This window comes from Macrobrachium rosenbergii, chromosome 43 (genome assembly GCF_040412425.1).
Source record: "Macrobrachium rosenbergii isolate ZJJX-2024 chromosome 43, ASM4041242v1, whole genome shotgun sequence".
NCBI lineage: Eukaryota > Metazoa > Arthropoda > Malacostraca > Decapoda > Palaemonidae > Macrobrachium > Macrobrachium rosenbergii.
The window spans coordinates 11909282-11930393 of record NC_089783.1 but is presented as its reverse complement, the minus strand read 5'-3'; positions in this window follow the sequence as shown (position 1 = coordinate 11930393).

Genomic DNA, 21112 nt, shown 5'->3' with positions numbered 1-21112 from the left:
TGACCAAAGAAATTCTAGCTGTAATTCCTTGATGTGCACGCAAACTTTTAGAGTCCTGGGTTTCACCAAATCCTTATTGAATTTCCTGAAGCACACACTTCACATCTTGTTCGTTCCACAAAACTTGCACTTTCAGTGGGTCACCATTTTTCTGCTTTCTATTCTAGTATAATTTGCTTTCTTTTGTAGTATAATTTGCTATTGTAGTATAATTTGCTATCGACAAGCGCGTCGAAAATTACATTTTTTTCCTTTATCAAGTAAACCATCAGGATATGCATGGCTACTTATGAAGGTAAAAATATCTTGAAATGCATAGTGCTTGCTGCAGTGTAAATCCATGGCAGCTGGGACTAGGCCAGAGTGAGAGGAGCGCATTCAGTGATATGGCCTGCTGGACTGACCACAGTTAGTGCTGACAGGAGTCGACTTTAACTTATAATCAAAATGAAAACGTTTCATTCATAATAGCCCTTTCGATAATCTTCTCTGTCTGTATGAAGTTATAGAACAACCAAGTATTTATGCAATAATTTGCGGTTAAATTATTTATGGTATGCATCTTCAAAATATTTGAAATGAGGTCAAGGCAGGTAGGGGAGTGCATATTACACGTATAATATACACAGGGAGGGGAGTGTATATTATTCAGAGGGAGGGTACATTGCACATTTAATATACACTGGGGGAGTGTCATTTTTATGTGTAATAATGACTTGGGAGTGCAAATTATATGTATAAAAACGACTGAGAGTGATAATTCAGGGGAGTGCATATTAAACGTGACACCGGTCTCCCCGCTCCCTCCACCACAAAAACAATAATAGATAAAACTGACTCACTTATATTTGATAACATAATTAAAACTGGATGTTATTGGGTATTTGGAATGCCTAAGATTTAGCAAGAATAAAGTAGACAACAGCCAGCGTAGCCGTTTTGGTTATTTGCGAAATTTTCGAGCTATTATAAAGTCTCGCCATCAATGTACAAAACAAATTTACAAAAGTTAAAATCAGAAAAAGCATCAAAATAATACAAAATGAAAAACATGAAGATATGACCGTCAAAGAAACAAAGACCTAGCTCTAATAGAGCTAAATACTGACACGGCCCTCTTCGGAAAAGAGGGCATCGACTGATCCAGCAAGCAAAACACTGGAAGACGTCTGGCTTTTAAATGAAGGAACAAGCTGCTTGATAGCTAACGATTCAGGAAAGGAGAGAGAATAGTTATTGTTTGCTTGGACAACAATATTGGCATCATTATATGAAAATGAGGTTTGACACTTTTTGCAGTGATTTCGTATATAGGAAAATTCTTTTGTTTTTACAGTTCATCTTGTCTAGTACCTTACTCCAAGATGAGAATCTACCCTTACTTTGAACAATAAGTCTTCGGACAGTTTGTTTTTATTGTATCTTCAATAAACTTGTACATTGTAATGGTAAAAGATATATAAAAAAAAATTAAATTACATGTTTTGTACCTAAGGGGTGACGTTGCATTCGATGGGCCGGACGAGAATGATAAGCGTATGTTGATGTTGTTAACTGCTGAATATCTTTTTTTGAATTTGCAGACCACATTTTATCATAGGCACCTTATTTTCCTACAGTATAGCATGATGATTAGTAGCACTATCACTAGGTATTTTTTTGGGAGCCAGAACGAACATTAAAGGCAAAAAATCAACGCAAAAATATGTAAGCAATTGTTTAAAAACACTGCCAAGACTCAGCTATGCCACGCAGCCGAACAATGGAACTATTACGGCCGAACGTTATGCAGTACGATGACATTTTACTATTTCTAAGATTAAAAAACATTTAATTCTGTTCATTATTGTACAGTATATTCATTTGCGCATTTTAACATTTAAGTGGCTGGTCTATTTTTTTTTATTGATTTTAGTATTTTTATGGCTGAACGCTCGAACTAGTTACAAGTACTGCACACACACTGTACAGACGAATGCCAAATGAATAAGATAGTAATTTTAATATTTTTAATCTCTTAAATGATTTTATAGCTTCCATTACATTGCTATATATTATCTGGTACTTTCAACATTTACATATACATGATGCGGCTTTTTTACGTATTTATCTCTCTAATTTTTTTTTGTTTGCTTTTTAATATTTGCTGTTGGTATATAATGTCTTTATTTTTCTCTATAATTATCGTTATCATCAACTGAAACTCGTGGCAAAGTCGAAAGTACCGAAGCATGAAGCGACGACACGGGAGGTATTGCTGTCAGTGTATCGGTTTACTACCATGAATATAGTATCAATTACCAAACTATTGCTTATCCATATCATTTGTTGATTTGTTATCGTTAAGCCACAATGAGTCATTACACTGTTGCCTCTTTGCTAAACATACAAAGAGTAAACTTTACAGTGTCATAAAGTGGTCCAGTCTTCTTTTCTTTATATTCCCATTCTGTAGTCGGAGAGTCTTAGTTTATCACTATAGATTATAGATATGTAGCCTGTGTTATCCCTAAGTAGTGATAAAACAATTTCCATGTATATTAAGATTTAGACTGAATGTCTCATTCATTAATGGAAATGAAGAAGAAATATGGTATATGCTGCTATAACCTAAGAAATTATAGCTTAATTATCTAGTTACTGCAGCATCTATCCTAGCCTGAAGCTAGAATTCATTATAAAAAGTACCTTGAGTAACGGTGGATATGAACAGCGACACTTCCTAAACATTCTCACGGGGCAATCAGAATTAAGAAATTATCTGTCAATGAACGCCATGTAAAGTTAACATACAAGACAACCATGAAATATACCATAAATCCCTCCTCCCCATTTCTTATTTTGAATGAAAAATTTCAAAGTCTCACTTCTTCTATTTCGTTAAACACACACGCACTTGCGCAGCCATTCACATGCCAGGATGTTAAACATTGCACAATTAAGTAAATCACGAAGCACAAAGACCACCATGAAATTAGATACTCTGAAAGCACACTGGACAGAGCATGCTGCAATGCAGCCCACCACTTCATAATGGTTACGACTGGTGAAGAGATGGCTTATATCATATTTAGAATCATATTTAGGTGGGTTTATCCTTGAAAAAGTGTGGTATTCAGTGCTCGGAAAGAACCCCTGTGGCTTACAAAATCTCTAGAAAAAAGGAGAAGAGAAACACCAAGAAAATGATGATTAGATTTTGTGCAAGAGGCACTAAATTGGCCTGTCCTTAATACTCAGGAAGAGTAAAAGACCGTAAAAGATGGAGGTGAATAGCGGCGAATGTCGCACTTGTGTTGGAAAAGGCCTAGGAGGAAACAAATGTGATTAGTCTTTTTCATAATTAAATGAATGCTGAGTTTTTCAGTATTTACTTTTGACTTCCACACTTTCATGGCCATTCTTCTTCTCTTTCATATCTTTCACTTATACTGATTATTTCATATCTTCTCCCGTTCTGTGACCTGTCTCTTGTCTCGCCTACCTCAACCTACTACATCTATTAAATTTTTCCCGACGCTACTCTTTTCGCATTAATCATTTTTTCTATATAATTTCTCATTCGAATATCTACAATGCACCCCCTTGAATGGTAAATAATTATACGTTCCTATAGGTCTTACAGTCAACTATTTCACCTTTCCCATGACAAAAGGGATATTTAGTCCTCTCACCCTTATGCACTGGTCGTTTAATACATGCACCCATATCTTGCTCACGCCAGTAAGCTACCTAGTCGCACTGTCACCTGATTACAACAGCATATCACTTGAAATCTTACCTGTTCCTCGCCGTTTCCATTCTTTTTTAATAGTTGGCAATAGAGGATGCACGAGTGGAAGGGATTTTTGTAAATTTTAAGTAATTCTGAAAGTTATTATTAGGAAGAATGGAAATGGCGAGGAACAGGTGAGATTTCAAGTGATATGCTATTTTAATCAGGTAACAGTGTGACTAGGCAGCTTACTGGCGTGTGCAAGATATGGGTGGATGTATTAAACGACCAATGTATATGGGTGAGATAGTTCACTGTAAGACTTATAGGAACATATGACTATTTACTATTCAAGGGGGTGGATTGTAGAAATTCGAATGCGAACTAATATAGAAAACATTATTCATACGAAAAGAGTAGCGTCAGATTGGATCAAGTGTTTATTATAAATAATTCTGTGTGAATTATGAGAAAAAAAGGAATACTACGAAAATGGTCTCTATGGACTATTAAAAGTTTTTCTAAGTGAAAGGGATGAAATGTGAAGGGTATTAGGATGCATGTGGTGTATAGGTGGGTATTTGCTGAGAGTGATGTAAAGTTTTCGTCAAGAAATAGAAGTGCTTATTACATTTAGAATATGTAGAGTAGGGGTGACTTGTTTGGTGTAAAAGTAATTATTAGACAATGTCTTCATTAATGGAGCATAGGTGAGGATATAAAACATACTTGGAATGTTGTAATCTAGAGCAGAGGAGCCATACTGGAACGAGGAGTTGATGCCATTTGCACATGAGGCACAGCTAATTAAGGATATTCAAGGGAACAACAAAAGGAAGAATGCAAAGCGAATTTGATAAAAAATAAGGCTGAGATGACAGATGGAAACCAGAAAAAATTACAAAAATATTGTCAATATAGATTGTTGAAGATTTGAAGAAGCTAATTCATGTACTGTAGGAACAAGGGAAAAAATTTAATGGATGTGGTAGGTTGAGACCAGGATCTTGGTTGAGACAAGAGACGGGTCACAGAACGGGCGAAGCTAGGAAATTATCAGTGTAAGTAAAAGATATGAAAGAGAAGAAGAATGCCCGTGAAAGCTCTGTTGAAATGTAAGAAGTGAATGCTGAGCTAACTCTTCTGTGTGGAAGTCAAAAGTAAATACTGAAAAACTCAGCATTCGTCTAATTATGAAAAAGGCTAATCTCCTTTGTTTCCGCCTAGACCTTTTCAAACACAAGTGCGACATTCGCCGCTATCCACCTCTATCTTCTGCCGTCTTTTACTCTTCTTGAGTATTAAGGACAGGCCAATTCAGTGCCTCTTGCACAAAATCTAACCATTATATTCTTGGTGTTTCTCTTCTCCTTTTTCCTAAGGATTTTGTAAGTCATATGGATTTTCTTCCAAGCACCGAATGCCATTCCTAAATATGACATAAGCCATCTCTTCATCAGTCGTAACCATTGTACGCTACTCATGGATCTCTTCTTTTCTAAACTTTTTAACATTTTAAATACTATATACGCAGAATTGTGAAGGCAATTCAGTTTAAACAGGTATATATTTTTTCTGTCAGTTACGTAAAACACTCACACTTTATTTTCATATAAAAGTTGGCTTACCTATTCTTTAATGAATACCAACTCACAATGCCACAGATGCTTCTCATCGCTTAAAAACGTTTTTCCTAGATTTATAATTTTCCTGATGTAACCTTATCCTATTACAGAACTTTCAAATACCTGTATAAATGAATCGCTTCCATTCTGAAACCATTCATGCCAACAGCCATGGTCATTCATCCCATCTCCCATTCTATCTTACAAACTTAATGTTGGTGACAATTTTTTTCAAATTCCTGTGCTTAGAAACTCTGCTAATTCTTTCCGATAGTCTCTTCACCTTCAATGGTGTATGCATTTAACTGACAATATATTTCCTGCAAAATCTATTCAGCTACATCAGATGTCCATACCCTGAATTTTGTATTGGAACATTCATAAGTATTGTTAATAACCACACCCTTATCTTCCCCCTGCATTTAATGTAGCAAATCACCTACCTTGCATAAGCATTGGTTTTATTAAAATCGTCTTTACACCAAATATTCTCAGGACCTAAGGCATCATAGCTCAGTCATTTCTACGTAGTGCTATGTATCCCGGATACAGGTTTTGCTTTTATTCTAAAACTCCTCTCAAACCTAAAAAACGCTTGGTTCTCAAAACCCTATTAATTTTCTAAGGCCATAAGGCTCTTCATAAACCAGTGATATGCACCTTTCCGAGTATATTTTGCATTGTTGTGTCCCTTTATTTTTCGTTGTAAAACCTCTATATCATTTCAGCTTTACAAAGGAATAACCATTCCTCTTGCCTATCTTCTCATCTTCTTCGGCGCCTTACATCCTGGACAGCTATTCCACTTTTGTCCTTTTTACTATATTCATCTACTTGTATTTCTGCAACCGGCCATTTACTATTTTCTGTATCAGCACCTGAAAATTTTCATTCTTCCTTCGTTAAATATTTCATTATCCATTCTTATACTGCTTCTATTTCTCCTCGTTGAACACCTATTCTAAAAAAAAAAAAATGTATGAACACTATCTGCTGAAACAATGACGACAGCTTTTAAATTTAACTCTTTGTTTGTATGAATACGACGCCTGATCAAAAATATAGCGCTGATGACCTTTCCTGGTAATGAAAAATGATCCAAGCATTATTACAGAACAAACTGGAAATAAACACGTTGGTACGAACGATTTGAACATTAATTCTTTTTCCTACAATATCTGGCAATTGATGATTTTATTATCCATCGTAAGGGTGAACGATGCTGTTTACCAAATTAAATTGAACTCATAAAACAGAAGCATTACTTTCATAACTGTACAGTATATGTGAAGCCTGATGCAACATCTCCCCTTTTAATTCATGTAACAATATCTTTTTTATAATAAAGGTAAATGCCTATCTATATTTATCCATACCGATGTCAAAAACAATTACATTTCATATTTCAGTGATTTCTTTCAAAATCATGTAAAAATTTGAAAAAAAGACTAAGTTTCTTCACCTTTTACTTAATTTTCCAGCACTGTAATAGCTTCACTCAAGCACGAGGGCAAAAACATTAATTTGGAGTCAATAGTCTTCTGACTTCCAACATTATAACTCTACTATCGCAAACAATTGGAAATTATTTTTTATAAGGATACTTACATTATTATCTTTATATAATTGTTTTACTAAACTGTTTTTCTCAAAATTACTGCATTGTACAAAAGACTTCCATGATTTGAATTACTGGACAATACAACCAGCAGATAACGGACTGTTTTTCATTACTGTCTTGATTCGGTTTCATACACCATTGAAATGAAATTTTAAATGATTTGGATTTTTACTTTATCACACTATACAGTGGCTTTGTTTCATAAGGGAACAGAAAAGTTTTGTTGTCCTTATATATCCTGATAAGATAATAATCTTCATAAATATTTCTCACCAATATATATTTTTCTCTTGTCATATATCATAAAAAAAGGAAAACTTTTCACTAAAACATTTCAGTACTCATTAAATTTGCTTATTTTTGGTAAATCAAGAGATGTTTAACAATATTTGTTTATCTGTATATAGATTTTGGAACTTCTAAAGGACAGCTCATGGATCATTATCAAATTCTCAGAGGATTAAGAGCATTTTTTTTCTGCAACAGAAATTTTTGTTTATGTAGAATACAAAACCTTTTCGTCGTTATTTTTGTACAATACTTTGTTTCTACTTTAAACAGACTTTCCATGGATTCTAACACTATGACTGTTCATTGGAGTTATTTAATGAATTATCGGACTCCCCAGAAAATGTTAAAAGGGAAAGACATTTTTCTGTTATATGTTTTAAGATAGTTTCCCCACACTCCTATGCAGCTATCCCGCACCACAATAAGGTTTTGTAGTGAGCCTCCAAACGTTTGACCATAGCATGAATGAGTAGTGAATACTACTACCCCAGACACATTGAAGTGAAAAATTACACTCAATAAAGAAAAGAAATCAAAGTCAGACGGTGACAGGTCGGGTGAGTAATTGATATTGACCACAATTCAACAAATATTTACTGAATCAGCTGCTGCCAAATGATTGCTATGGTTAATGAATATTTTTTCATAAATGAATAATAGTTATCATGTTTGAGAGAGAGAGAGAGAGAGAGAGAGAGAGAGAGAGAGAGAGAGAGAGAGAGAGAGAGAGAGAGAAAGGAAAAACTTTATGATATATCTGTAATAACATTAAAAAATCTCAGGCATCTCACAAGGTCTAAGTTTCTTGTGACATCAGTATGGGCTAGCATAATGATAAGCTGTATTTCTGAACATCAGAATTATGTAAGTTGAATCTAATATGCAAAAGTCATGGTCAACAATCATCTTTGAAGAATGACCTAGGACGTTAAAGTGCAAACTAAAGCAGAGAACATTGTGTGCTCAGAAAAGCTGAATAGAAGAGTTTAGCAAACAACTTCAAGCTACCATTTCGCCTCCTTTGTGGTGATTACGAAGCAAACGCTCGAACATCCGAATAACCTCCATCAAATGCCCACCCAAGCTATCCAGCCTATACCCCGAATTTCTGCTCTCAGAGTAAAATAATGATTTTAGCTTCGAGGCAAACGTAAACTTACAATAGCTTCTTTTCAAAGTCAACTGAGCCACCAACTATACAACAATGAAATAATGGATGACAGACTAACATCTTTATCAGTTATATTTAGATATACTGCCAATGCATACCAGAAGGAATGTGGATTCCACTAGCATTACTTTATATAACGTTTCATCCAATGCCATAACGACACTGAAACATACAATCCGCTGTTCTGGCAGCTCTGCAGTACTGTGCGATGGCCCACCTTCATTGAATTCTATATGTTTCAAAATTTGTAAATGACAATCCTCTAAGAATTAGTATGTCTAAGTAAAAAAAAATGCCCAAAAAAGTATTTTCCCATGCATATTTTAAATTTCCCATTTGAATATCTGCTATTATGCAATTAAATTTTGCGTCTCAAATTAAAGTCTTCCAGGCTGTAGATTCTGTTTACTTGGATAGGAAACCTGATATTGATTGCATATATTTATATATATACAGTATATGTATATATATATATATATATATATATATATATATATATATATATATATATATATATATATATATGCAGTCTCATTTCAGGAGTGTTATCAGTGCCGTTACCAGCCTAGCAGTGCTTCTGTGTTCCCGATTGCCTGAAGAAACCGCCCCCACCGGGCCTGAGAGAAATATCGCCTAACTGGGATAAGGGACCACTTGCACGTGACCAGTAGTCGTAATTGCGATGCGCTATCCATTTCACTCAGTCATTGCTGCTGCGTAAATTCCAAGTTAATTAATTTAGTGGAAGTGCCCCATTTCCCTTGGTAATTTCTTCCATGTTGTGACTGTAAATAATAAATTACTGTTAAGAAATCCACTTTAACTTGGCGACCTACCACTCATTTGTTATTCTTGTATTTCTTTAGCTTATGGGGTTACAAGTGGATTTCTTGTAAGGTTAAAATTATATATATATATATATATATATATATATATATATATATATATATATATATATATATATATATATAATTATTGTTACAGATTGTGAAGGAGGGTGACTGCGTGTTGTACTTTAAAGTAATAATTTTAGCCTCACAAAAAAAACCCTCGTAAGCCCATGAACTAAAGAAATGCGAGAATAACAAATAAGTGGTAGGTTGCCAAGTAAAAGTGGATTTCTTAACAGCAAATTATTATTCACAATCACAACATGGAAGAAGTTAAAAAGGAAAATTGGACACTTTCACTAAATTAATTAACTTGGAATTTACGCAACAGCAATGACTGAGTGAAATGGATAATGCACCACGATTACAACTGGCCAATTAGGCAATATTTCGATTAACCCCAGGGAAGGTGGTTTTTTCAGGAAATCAGGAGCACAGAAGCATGGTTAGGCTGGTAACACCACAGATAATGCTCCTGGAAATAAGACAATTCCAGGCAAGACTAACACTGAGATTACATTCTCTCTATAATGGAATAAATCCAAGAACTGGATGAGCAATGGGTGAGAATTACGTTATGCAATGTCAAGGAATTTACACATTGGGACAGCAGATTCACTGGTTAAGTTGAAGAGACAAGAAGTTACTGAAGTGATAAAGTTTGCGAGAGAGAGAGAGATGATAAAACGAGTCAAAGAAAAAGACACTGGCCAACCAATTTCCCTTCCAAGGCACGTACCTTTGTTGCTTCCTGGTTTTGCTTGCACGCACAACCTTATGTCGATGTGACCCAACCTATCGGTGACGACCAGGAATTGGCACTATCAATCCACTGTGAGAAAATGTGAGTTCCACAGCCACCCAGCTTGGGTGTGTACGGGCAGAGGCCACCTATACTGAGTGTCGACTGGACTAGTCAGAGTTGAACTGAACTAAAGATGGCAGAAACCCCGGCCTTATAAGGTCTTTGGTTGTTGCTGGGGGCATCACTTTGGGCTGCTAGGTTGGTGTGTATCTGGGAATTAAGGTAATAGGTGCGGCCAGTAAATGATGGAAAATCTCATGTGGAGATTAATTGAACTTGAGACAGGGAAACAGCTATCTACCAACAAGTGTGTTCCTTTGGGACACATAAAGCCCATCCCTGGAAGAGGATGAGACTATTAATAGCTAAAACTCTCTTGTTGCTCCTAGGTCTGTGGGTCGGCCTGTTCTCCCTACTGTCTGGTATTTTCCCCATAAAGTTCTAAAGAGTGAGCGATCCAGCGGCAATAACCGTAAAAATATATACCGGGTGTTTCGAAATTAGAGCCCCCCCTCCACAGAACAAATAGAAAGTTATGAAGTTTTCTGGTATAGCCTATCTCCAAGTACATTATTTTAAGTTTCTATTAAGCTATTTTTCATTTTACATTTCTTGTATTTTCAGACTGAGTGACAGAGTTAGATACAGCCATGGCTAACAACTCGGAGGAAATCAGATGGATTGACTGAATCCGGGCTATAACCTTCAGAGAGGCCAGGGATGCTGGCACATCCTTCATTTCATGTTCCTGGATAGCTAAATACATTAAAATAGATGAATCCTTTGTTAAAAGAAACTGGAACAAAAATCCAAATGAATGTCATCGTGAAAAGAGTGAGAATCTTGGAAGGCCTGATGTCCTGTCTCAGGAGTCAAAAGACATCATAGCTGAGGCGAGTCAGTGGGTAAACCAAGAGAGTCTTTACGTAAATTGTCGCTTGAACTAGAAACAAAAAGGGGAAAGAAGAGAAGTTATATTGCTGTATTTCGTGAGTTGAAAAAATCTGGTATCAAGCCATTTCATGTTATCAGCAAGCCCAACATCACTCAGCAACAGAGAGAAGACCATGCATGGTTTTGTGGTTCATTTCTTAAAGATTGGGATGAAGCTGACTTTCTCCATGTTGCCGCATCAGATGAATTTTTCATTTACACAGTCAGGAAGCCAAATCACAACAATGACATCAGTTGGGCTGCAAAGTTGGATGATATCAGTGATGATATGCGTTGTCGCCAAGTTGTGAAATTTCCTGTATGTTTGGGAATTTTTCTCTGTTTCAGAGCCAAACGGTTAATGTGGATCATCAAAGAAAAAGGACAGTCATGGAATGGCGAATACTTCAGAGAAGCTGTGCTTACTGGTGGAGTATTTCCTTTCCTCAAAGATCCTGAAAATGTGTTATCTGTTGAAGAAGTCACATTTTTGCATGATAAGGCACCATGTTTCAAGGCTCTTCAGACACAAGAGCTGCTTCGAAACAGTGGTATCGATTTCTTCTCATCAAGTGAATTTCCAGGTAGCTCCCCTGACCTTAATGTGTGTGAAAACATTGGTAGTATCTTAAAGGATCGTGTTGAAGCGCGCACAGTGAACTATAATGGTATACCAAGCCTCGATGACCTGTGAAGAGAGTTGACTGAAGTGCTCAGGGAAATGGAGTTTGAGTCTCAGCTTTTTTGCAATTTGCTGAAATCATACCCCTCAAGAACGCAGGCTGTGGTACAGGCAGATGGAGGCCACACAAAATATTAAATACTCAGAGAGAAATTTAAATAAATACCTGTTCTGAATTACTTTTGTTTTTGTCCATATCAATTTTAGTTTATGCTGAAGAGGGGGGGCCCTCTAATTTCGAAACACCCTGTACAGTATATACTTGCAGATGCTTGCTATCGCTCGCATTTTCTAGTTCCCATATCCATACCACACCATGTCTGAATCATATCCTTACCCATACTCATATCTGTACCATACCCATACCCATACCCATACCCATACCCATACCCATATCCCTATCTGTACCATACCCATACCCATATCCATTCCATACCCATACCCATACCTATACCTATACTTATACCGATACCCATACCCATACCCATACCCATATCCATTCCATATCCTACCCATACCTGTAACATACCCATACCAATACGCATACCGATATCTGTATCATATCCATACCCATAGCTGTACCATATCAATGCCTATACCCATACCCATACCCATACCAATACCGATACCCATATCCTTACCATACCCATACCTATACCCATACCCATACCAATACCCATACCCACATCCTTACCATACCCATACCTATACCCATACCCATACCCATATCCATTCCATACCATACCCATATCCATACCCATACCATACCATTCCTATACCCATACTCATACCCATACCCATGTCCGTACCATACCCATACCCACACCCATGTCTGTACCATACCCATACCCATGTCTGTACCATACCCATACCATATCCATACCCACTGCTAAATTAACTCTACTAATAATAGTCAGCAAAAGTCTATAGGCAGCACCAGCCCCGTTTACCTTCTGCCATGTACAGTACTGTGCAAACAACTGACCACATCTTGGTGTAGGTGCAGGAGTAGCTGTTCATGGGTTTTGAACCAATGCTGATGCCATTGGTGATTCCGGACCATCACCAGTAGTGCCTGCTGTTGTTCTAGAATTACCCACTGAGTCCATTTCGAAACGAAAATAGCGAAGCTCAGTCAAAATCCTTTATTATATACCGTTGGGTCACTGAATGTTGAAAATTTCTGGACGGTTATTAAAATGTTATTCTCGAAAGACTTCTTCGCAACCCCAGGATCCTTTGAAGCAGTCTTCAGCTCCTGAAGCATTTGTGGAGAAATGCTCAGTGGATTAAAACGTTTCCTTAAATTCTTAAAGACTCCAGGATCCTGTGAAGACGCCTTCAGCTCCTAAGCAGTTTCCTGTTAGATTTGCTTCCCTTCAGAAATTCACATTGGATTATAACGTCTTCTTAAATCTTAAAGACTCCAGTTGTATAACAGGAGTAGTACTTACTGTGATCGTCATAATGCAGGTGGTTCATAGTTCCCACATGAGGTTAAACACTTCATAAATTCTAAATTAAACACCTCATAAATTCTAAAGGTCAAACAAGTTAGCTTTTGATTTGAAAAACCTGTACATTACTTTTAAAAAAAAAAAATTATGCCTTTACAAATACATGAACATTTTGTTAATAGTCCTAAATCTCAGTACATTTTATTTCATCATAAAACATGGAAAAGAGAGGAGGGAGGTGAAAGGGGAGGGGAAGAGGGGGGGAGGGGAGAAAGGGAGGGGATGGGAAGGGAGGGGAGGGTTAGGAAGGAGAGTTGAGGGGGAAAGGGGGAGGGAAATATATATATATATATATATGTATTATATATACACACACACACACACACACACACACATATATATATATATATATATATATATATATATATATATATATATATATATATATATATATATATATATATATATATATATATATATATATATATCAGCACGTTAGGTGAAGGATCATTCCATTATTCCTTTTCAAGGTACTTTATTGTTGCTGCGACATTTCAGGACTAAAGTCCCATTTTCAAGCTATAAAAATAAAAGTTAAAAGTTAAAATAAAAACTCGGACTAAAATTAAGTAAAAAAAAAAAAAAAAAACTTTATACATATATACAAATAATATAAAAAAAAGTACAAAGGATAGGGAGGAGTAACTACCATAAGGTGCTGAAGCCACAGACTGAGTGACTATATATATATATATATATATATATATATATATATATATATATATATATATATATATATATATATATATATATATATATATATATATATATATATATATATATATATATATATATGCTCACGTGTTTTGATGCTAATTATGATAATTATCTATATTATTTTGCTGAATGTTTACGTTGATAACTTCTTCAAATGTAGCTCAAAACACTTTGGGGGTTAATGGGCATGTCAAGCTATTTCTGGGACACATCACCAGTTGTTAAAACAATAAGGTGTAGCTTTGCTGTCCGTCTAGATTGCCATAAAAAATTTCCTAGGAGAACCATTCTTGATTAAAGTATGTACTTAATTCTTCTTTTTTTTTGGATATTCTAAATTGATCCTTGATTTGTCGACTTAATTACATTTTTTTCATTCGCTGGTGGAAATCTGTTGTACCTTATTACTAATTTTACGACTAGCACTCATATGAATTTTTCAGTCACTTGGTTTTGTACTATTTACTGCCTAGTAATATAATGTATATAAGTTTTTGTATGAGTGCCTGTTCCTTATGAGCGCGAGATACAGCTGGCCTAGCTGTTAGGACCTGAATATTGGCTCCTGAATTTGGGCTTCAAACCTGGCTGCTGGCGGATGGCTTTTATTACAGTTCAAAAGGCAATAACACGAGCCATAAGCCTTACAGATCTAGGAACTTTGTACAGAAACTAGGTATCTTTTAATGTTTTTGTGCAGTAAATCCTCCTGCAGTAAATTGAAATAGTCGGTCTATTGGAAATGTATCTGGGAAGGTGCTGCAAAGTTGGAAATAGAGTACAATAATTCCAAAAACGAGCGTTCACAAATATCCATGAAAAAATGGTGAGAAAAGAGATTTTTAATTATTTACAGAAAAAAATGAAAGAATATGTAAAAAGACGTAATTTGAATAGAGGAGTTGCTGTAATGCTAACTGATTATTTTCTACTGTAAATGGAAGCTGAAATGGAAAAAAAATTCCGGTTGGAAAGGAGAAGTTCAAATGTGGCTGTAAAATGTAATGTAGATAAGTGACTGCCATTAAGACAGACTAATGGGGTGCAAATAAAGAGAATACAGTATAAAAAATCTTAGGAATCAAAGCTTACAGGTGAAAAGAAAAATATATATATATATATATATATATATATATATATATATATATATATATATCTACACACACATATCTATCTATCTATCTATCTTCCTATCTATCTATTTATATATGAATATATATATATATATATATATATATATATATATATATATATATATATATATATATATATATATATATATATATATATATATATATATATATATATATATATATATATATATATATATATATATATATATATATATATATATATGTAGTCATGAAGGTACAAATAATCGCTTAATATCAAATTCACGCTACCTGCGAATATCCCCAATGGGGAATGATCCCCGAAGGGCATTTATAAGTGATAAATGTACTGGTACTGCCAAGTCTCGAACCCACGACACAGATACTTATCCAGCGACTCCAGTCGACGTTCTACCCACTGAGCTAGACTCGGCAGTACCAGTCCATTTGTCACTCATAAATTCTCCTTCGGTGATAATTCCCCATCGGGGATATTCCCGAGGTAGCGTGAATTTGATATTAAGCGACATTTGTAGCTTCATGATTGTATATAAATAACGGTGTGATAAAAAATTTCATATATTTATATATATATATCTGTATATATATACACACATCCATCCATACATATGTATATACATACATACATATATATATACATACAGTGTGTATATATATATATATATATATATATATATATATATATATATATATATATATATACATATATATATGCAAAACTATTAAAATCAAGAAATACTCACTGTAATTACAACCATTGTGTGAAAGATGAATCAGACTGCTCCGTTGTTTTCTACCCTGGGTGCACTCTCTTGATGCCTGGACACTGAGGCCCTTTACTTCCAGCACTTTCCCATCCGCTTCCCTAACTTTTTTTTTCTGTAAAAGAACACTATTGTGCCAGCTTTGTCTATCCGTCCGCCTTCAGATCTTAAAAACTACTGAGGCTAGAGGGCTGCAAATTGGTATGTTGATCATCCACCCTCCAATCATCAAACATACCAAATTGCAGCCCTCTAACTTCAGTAATTTTTACTTTATTTAAGGTTAAAGTTAGCCATAATCGTACATCTGGCACTACTGTAGCTACCAACAACACAGGCCCACAGGACCGTGGCTGAGTTTCATGGTCTGCGGCTAAGAGTTTTATGGGCCTTGGCTGGGGGCACCACCTGACCGTGGATGAGTTTCATGGGCCGCGGCTTAGAATTCCATGGGCCATGTCTAGGAGTTTCATACAGCATTATATGCTGTACAGAAAACTCCATTCCGCCGAAGAAACTTGGGCGCATTTTTCTTGTTTTGTTTCCATTTCATCTGCCTTCTCGACACCTGTGAATTGCTGAATCTATTCGCCAGCACTATGTAAATGGACCTGACCAGTTTACTATACTCGATTAATCTTCCTTTTCTTATCTTTACTGATATTTTTAGTATAGATTAGATACATCGTGTTTCCGTTAATATGTTGTCACAGTTAATGTGTCTGGCATAAGGCGGGTAGAATTTCGAGGAAAATCACAGGAATACAAGCGCCAGGAAAGAGCCCATATTGATTCTTTAGGAAGGGAACCATAGATCCTTGGCTAATCTGTTACCATTACAGTCAGGAGTCCTGATCTCTCTCTCTCTCTCTCTCTCTCTCTCTCTCTCTCTCTCTCTCTCTCTCTCTCTCTCTCTCTTCCTTCATCTTCTTCTTCTTCTTCTCTCTCTCTCTCTCTCTCTCTCTCTCTCTCTCTCTCTCTCTCTCTCTGCTGAACCCCTTCATCCGTCCATCCCTTTTACACATAAGGTTCCCGGATGGTGATCTACTACCAAAAATTTAATTAGGACCTCTCAGTAAGGAACGGCCAAAATAGTGAGCACAGAAATCATCCTGTTGAAAATTTCATCCTTTTCTGAAACAATCTCTCTTGGTCTTTGGGGCGCTCGGTTTAAAGTTTGCATTCCCATGCAAGGCGACTCTACGAAACTGTTTTTATTTCCCGTATTTAGAGAGAGATTACTATCGTAATTTGGTAGACGGACTGATAAAACCATGGGCGATTTGACCAGCCACTTTCAGTGAGAATCGCCTACCAAATCTGGATACATGTCGTTGCATGATCTAATGAACTGGTCCTTGTCCCGTTGTCGGCCTGCCATTGTGATATCATAGATAATATTTCCTGACTTAAATTTTGATGCAATGTTGAAACGAACTTGAAAGCCATTTCTACTGAATACAAAGTTTAGACTTAAAACAGTTGACCTGTTTCTGCCTACTAAAACTGGAGCTGAATTACGACCAATATAAGCAGGCTTGTCTCTGTTGTTATCCTCAGTAAATAGTTCTCTCAAGATTTTTTCTTGATTTTTTATTCTTATTCGTAGACTGACAAGCATAACAGTAAACCTATTTGAAAACATATTCTTAGGAAAATGTAAGATCTCTTGAACGTGCCTGGTGCGATGTCATTTGCATAGCGCTGATTCTTAATTTGAATAATATTGTCTTTTAAATTTCTTTTCCCTACGTACGGGAAATTTCAAACATCAATAAGTTAGACAACTGGTAAATTCACTTCCTAGTGAGCTTAAGCTTAGTTTATTACAGTATTAAGTATTCTCACAATCTCATTAATTACAATATGCTGGGGGCGAGTTAAGTACTTTTTTTAAATAACCCCTTTTAACCTATTCATCTCTAAGTGTCCTTATGAATCATATATCAGTCAGACATAAAATAAATTTGATTTTTTTCAGTAAGCTGTGCCTGCATGTTCTCAACGGAGACATTAAAAAGCCCATACCACAGTACCCCTTGAATTTTATTTATGGAAAATGTCCTTCACTTTCTACATCATTTGGATGGTAATTTCATCTTTAAAATAACTTAACGTGACTTACCGAATACGTAGTGTCGTTGTTCTGTGACTTATGATTGAGGTATTTGTGATCATAATATAAAAATAATTCTTATTAAAAGAAAAATTGTTGCTGCAAATACAGCTACTGAATTTGTTTTGAGGTCTTTATCCATAAGGTTTTAAGAGTAAAATTAATCATCAAAGAGCTAGTTTATATGAGACCATATAAACCAATTCTATCTGTAACAACCGTTCGGAAACAGATAAGAATATTCCGGGTAGGAATATCACATAGCATACCGATTGGTCTGTCTTCAGAAGGCGATGGAGGGTTCAGCCCTTACTTTTCTCTCTCTCTCTCTCGCGGCTTTCTCTCTCTCTCTCTCTCTCTCTCTCGCGAATGTCACAAAGATCTCTTTCGTTCTCGCATTCCACATTAAAGAAATGAAATGGTTCGTATAAGGAAAACTCAATCTTTCCTACAAAAATAGATTTATTATTTAAAGCAACCCAACAAGTAATGAATAAACAAAGCAAAGATTAAAATGCATCATAAATGAAATTGTCAAGCAAAAAAATAATCCAACTCTAACTCAAAAGTCTAATCATGGCTAATGACCTGTAAAGTCAAAATCTTCTCACATACTCCAACTTAAGTATTATTAAGTCAAGTCTCAAAAAGTCAATCCACACAGAGATATTATACTTTGCAAGGTATGCATTGTATGTCTCTATAATCACACCATCATGACTACATCATATCATTGCCCACAAAGTCATCACCACAACCACCACAACCACCACAACCATGACATCTGTCGAAAAAATTAAGCACAAAATAATAACGATTTCCCCCCAAAAAATATGCAAGTATAAACATAATAAAAAATGCATGGTTAGACAGAACACACTAAAACAGAATATTGAAATGGTAAAATGCTACATCCACTTCCCACATAAGTTCAAAAATGTCTTGAAATATGGTAAAAGACCATAAGTCCACAATTCACACAGAAAACGAAGAGTCTGAACTGTACCTTATTCTGCCAATTCTAAGAGCTTGCCACACTCAAAGATAATGTCTTCACGATCTCGCTCTAGCTTCGCTAATGAACGACCGAACTAATTTTTGGGCAGAATTAGACACAAAATCGAGATTCTGTAACACACGAACTCATGTACGCACATAGCAACTTGGTCATATGACTCGGCCAATATCGCGTGTTCATCACATTAACTGCTGAGATGATCAACTATTTGCTGAATGCAACGATTCTGCAAGTGACGGATTCGCGACAGTACCATCTCACAACCAAAATTCTTCCATCACACCTCTGTACCTGACAATGTTGAAGCGGCCATATTTTCTGAAATATATATATATATATATATATATATATATATATATATATATATATATATATATATATATATATATTATTTTAATGATTTCATATAAGAAGAAAAATAAATTATGTATCCCTTTCCCTCTCGGCAATAATTGTCAGGTAAGATATTTATGAAACGTCTATTTTTCCGCTAATGAAACAGGAACATTGACTTTGCATATCGTGGTAAACTTAATCTTTAATTGCCTCCTTTTGCTTATGGTTAGTTCTTAAGTACTAAATATTTCGTCTATAAAATATAATATCAGAAAATGTCTTTGCAGGGTCAGATATTTTCTCTTAGCATGGCGACCTCAATTCCATTCCACCACAGATTGACTATGTTTATTAATACTCAAGCTTCATAAGGTACATTGTACAGGATTACCACTAGATTCCATTAGAATTTCTTCATGCCGCTCTAGAAAAGAATGTTTACTTTGTTGGTTCATTGCAGTCAGTTCATTTCTTCCGCTTAAATAGTGGTAATTGCAAGCCCCTCCATTGTAAAAAAAAAGAAAAAAAAAAGAAAAGAAATATTTCAATACTTACAATAATAATCTTAGACTTCCTTTCTACACGAATAAACGGAAAAACAATAAGACAACGTAAGGTAAGACTGAAACGCTTCTTATTTGAAACCGATGAGCATTAACAACCATCGAAACAACGAATTAGTTTACGAATGTTTATTACAAAGTGAAACTTTCCAACCATGACCCGAAGTCTTACTATTCCCAGAGCACTGAATGAAAAGCAGGCGTTTAGTGTTAATTTTCAATAAATTCTGGCACTTTAATGGTAAAGATTGAGGAAAAAAAAAATATAGTAATGTTACAGTCAAATCTGTCTGATAAATCTATTCACTTCTCTAGTTTCTATGTCCCTTGTAAGTTTGGCATAGTAATATGAATTTTTGTAGTTATTAAGAAATAAAAGTACTTCATTTGCTATTGCTTGCAGGATGAAGTTTTATTTTGTCTGTTTTCGCTCTGAGGAGCTGTCTTCTGGAAAATCAATTTGGCGGACCACGGCCTTTCTCTCACTGTATGAAGTTCATAATATAGACTATTCTTTTTAAACTTTTGACAATATATAATAGCCTATTTCAAACATACTAAGCAGGGACATGTATAATCTAATACAAAAATAATAAAACATTTGTCATTTGTGTTCATTGTAATTCAAAGTACATCACGTTAGATTAACCCTTCGTAGACTGATCGGGTCCCTGAAGACTCCTGCATATTTTTAAAGTTGAGTCATTTTCATGTTGTGAATTTCAACGATCTCATATCTCCTGAATTTTATTGCTAGTGGCGTATTTATGCTCGCAAAAGACATGAGCTAAAAATCACCCGTTATATGGGAGTGAAAGCTACGAAGTTGTTGCTGGGGTCCGCGGTGACGGGCTGGTATTCCGTGCTATTAATTCTTTTTTATCTTTTTTTCCGAATTTTTTGGTTTAACTTGTAATTTTTACCTTGAATTTTCTAAAATACCTATATATATATATATATATATATATATATATATATATATATATATATATATATATATATATATATTTGTGTGTGTGTGTGTGTGTAAATTAGGAACAGTGATGAAGAATAGGCATTAAATACCTCCAACATTCGAAGGATCTTGGTGTCGTCAATTATATTCAATAAAGTTTTGCTTCAGCAAAAATCATATGACGTGCGGTTGTGTCCCAAATATAAAAAATGGCTGCTATCTTTTTTAGCATTTTACACTATGACAACAAAATACAACAA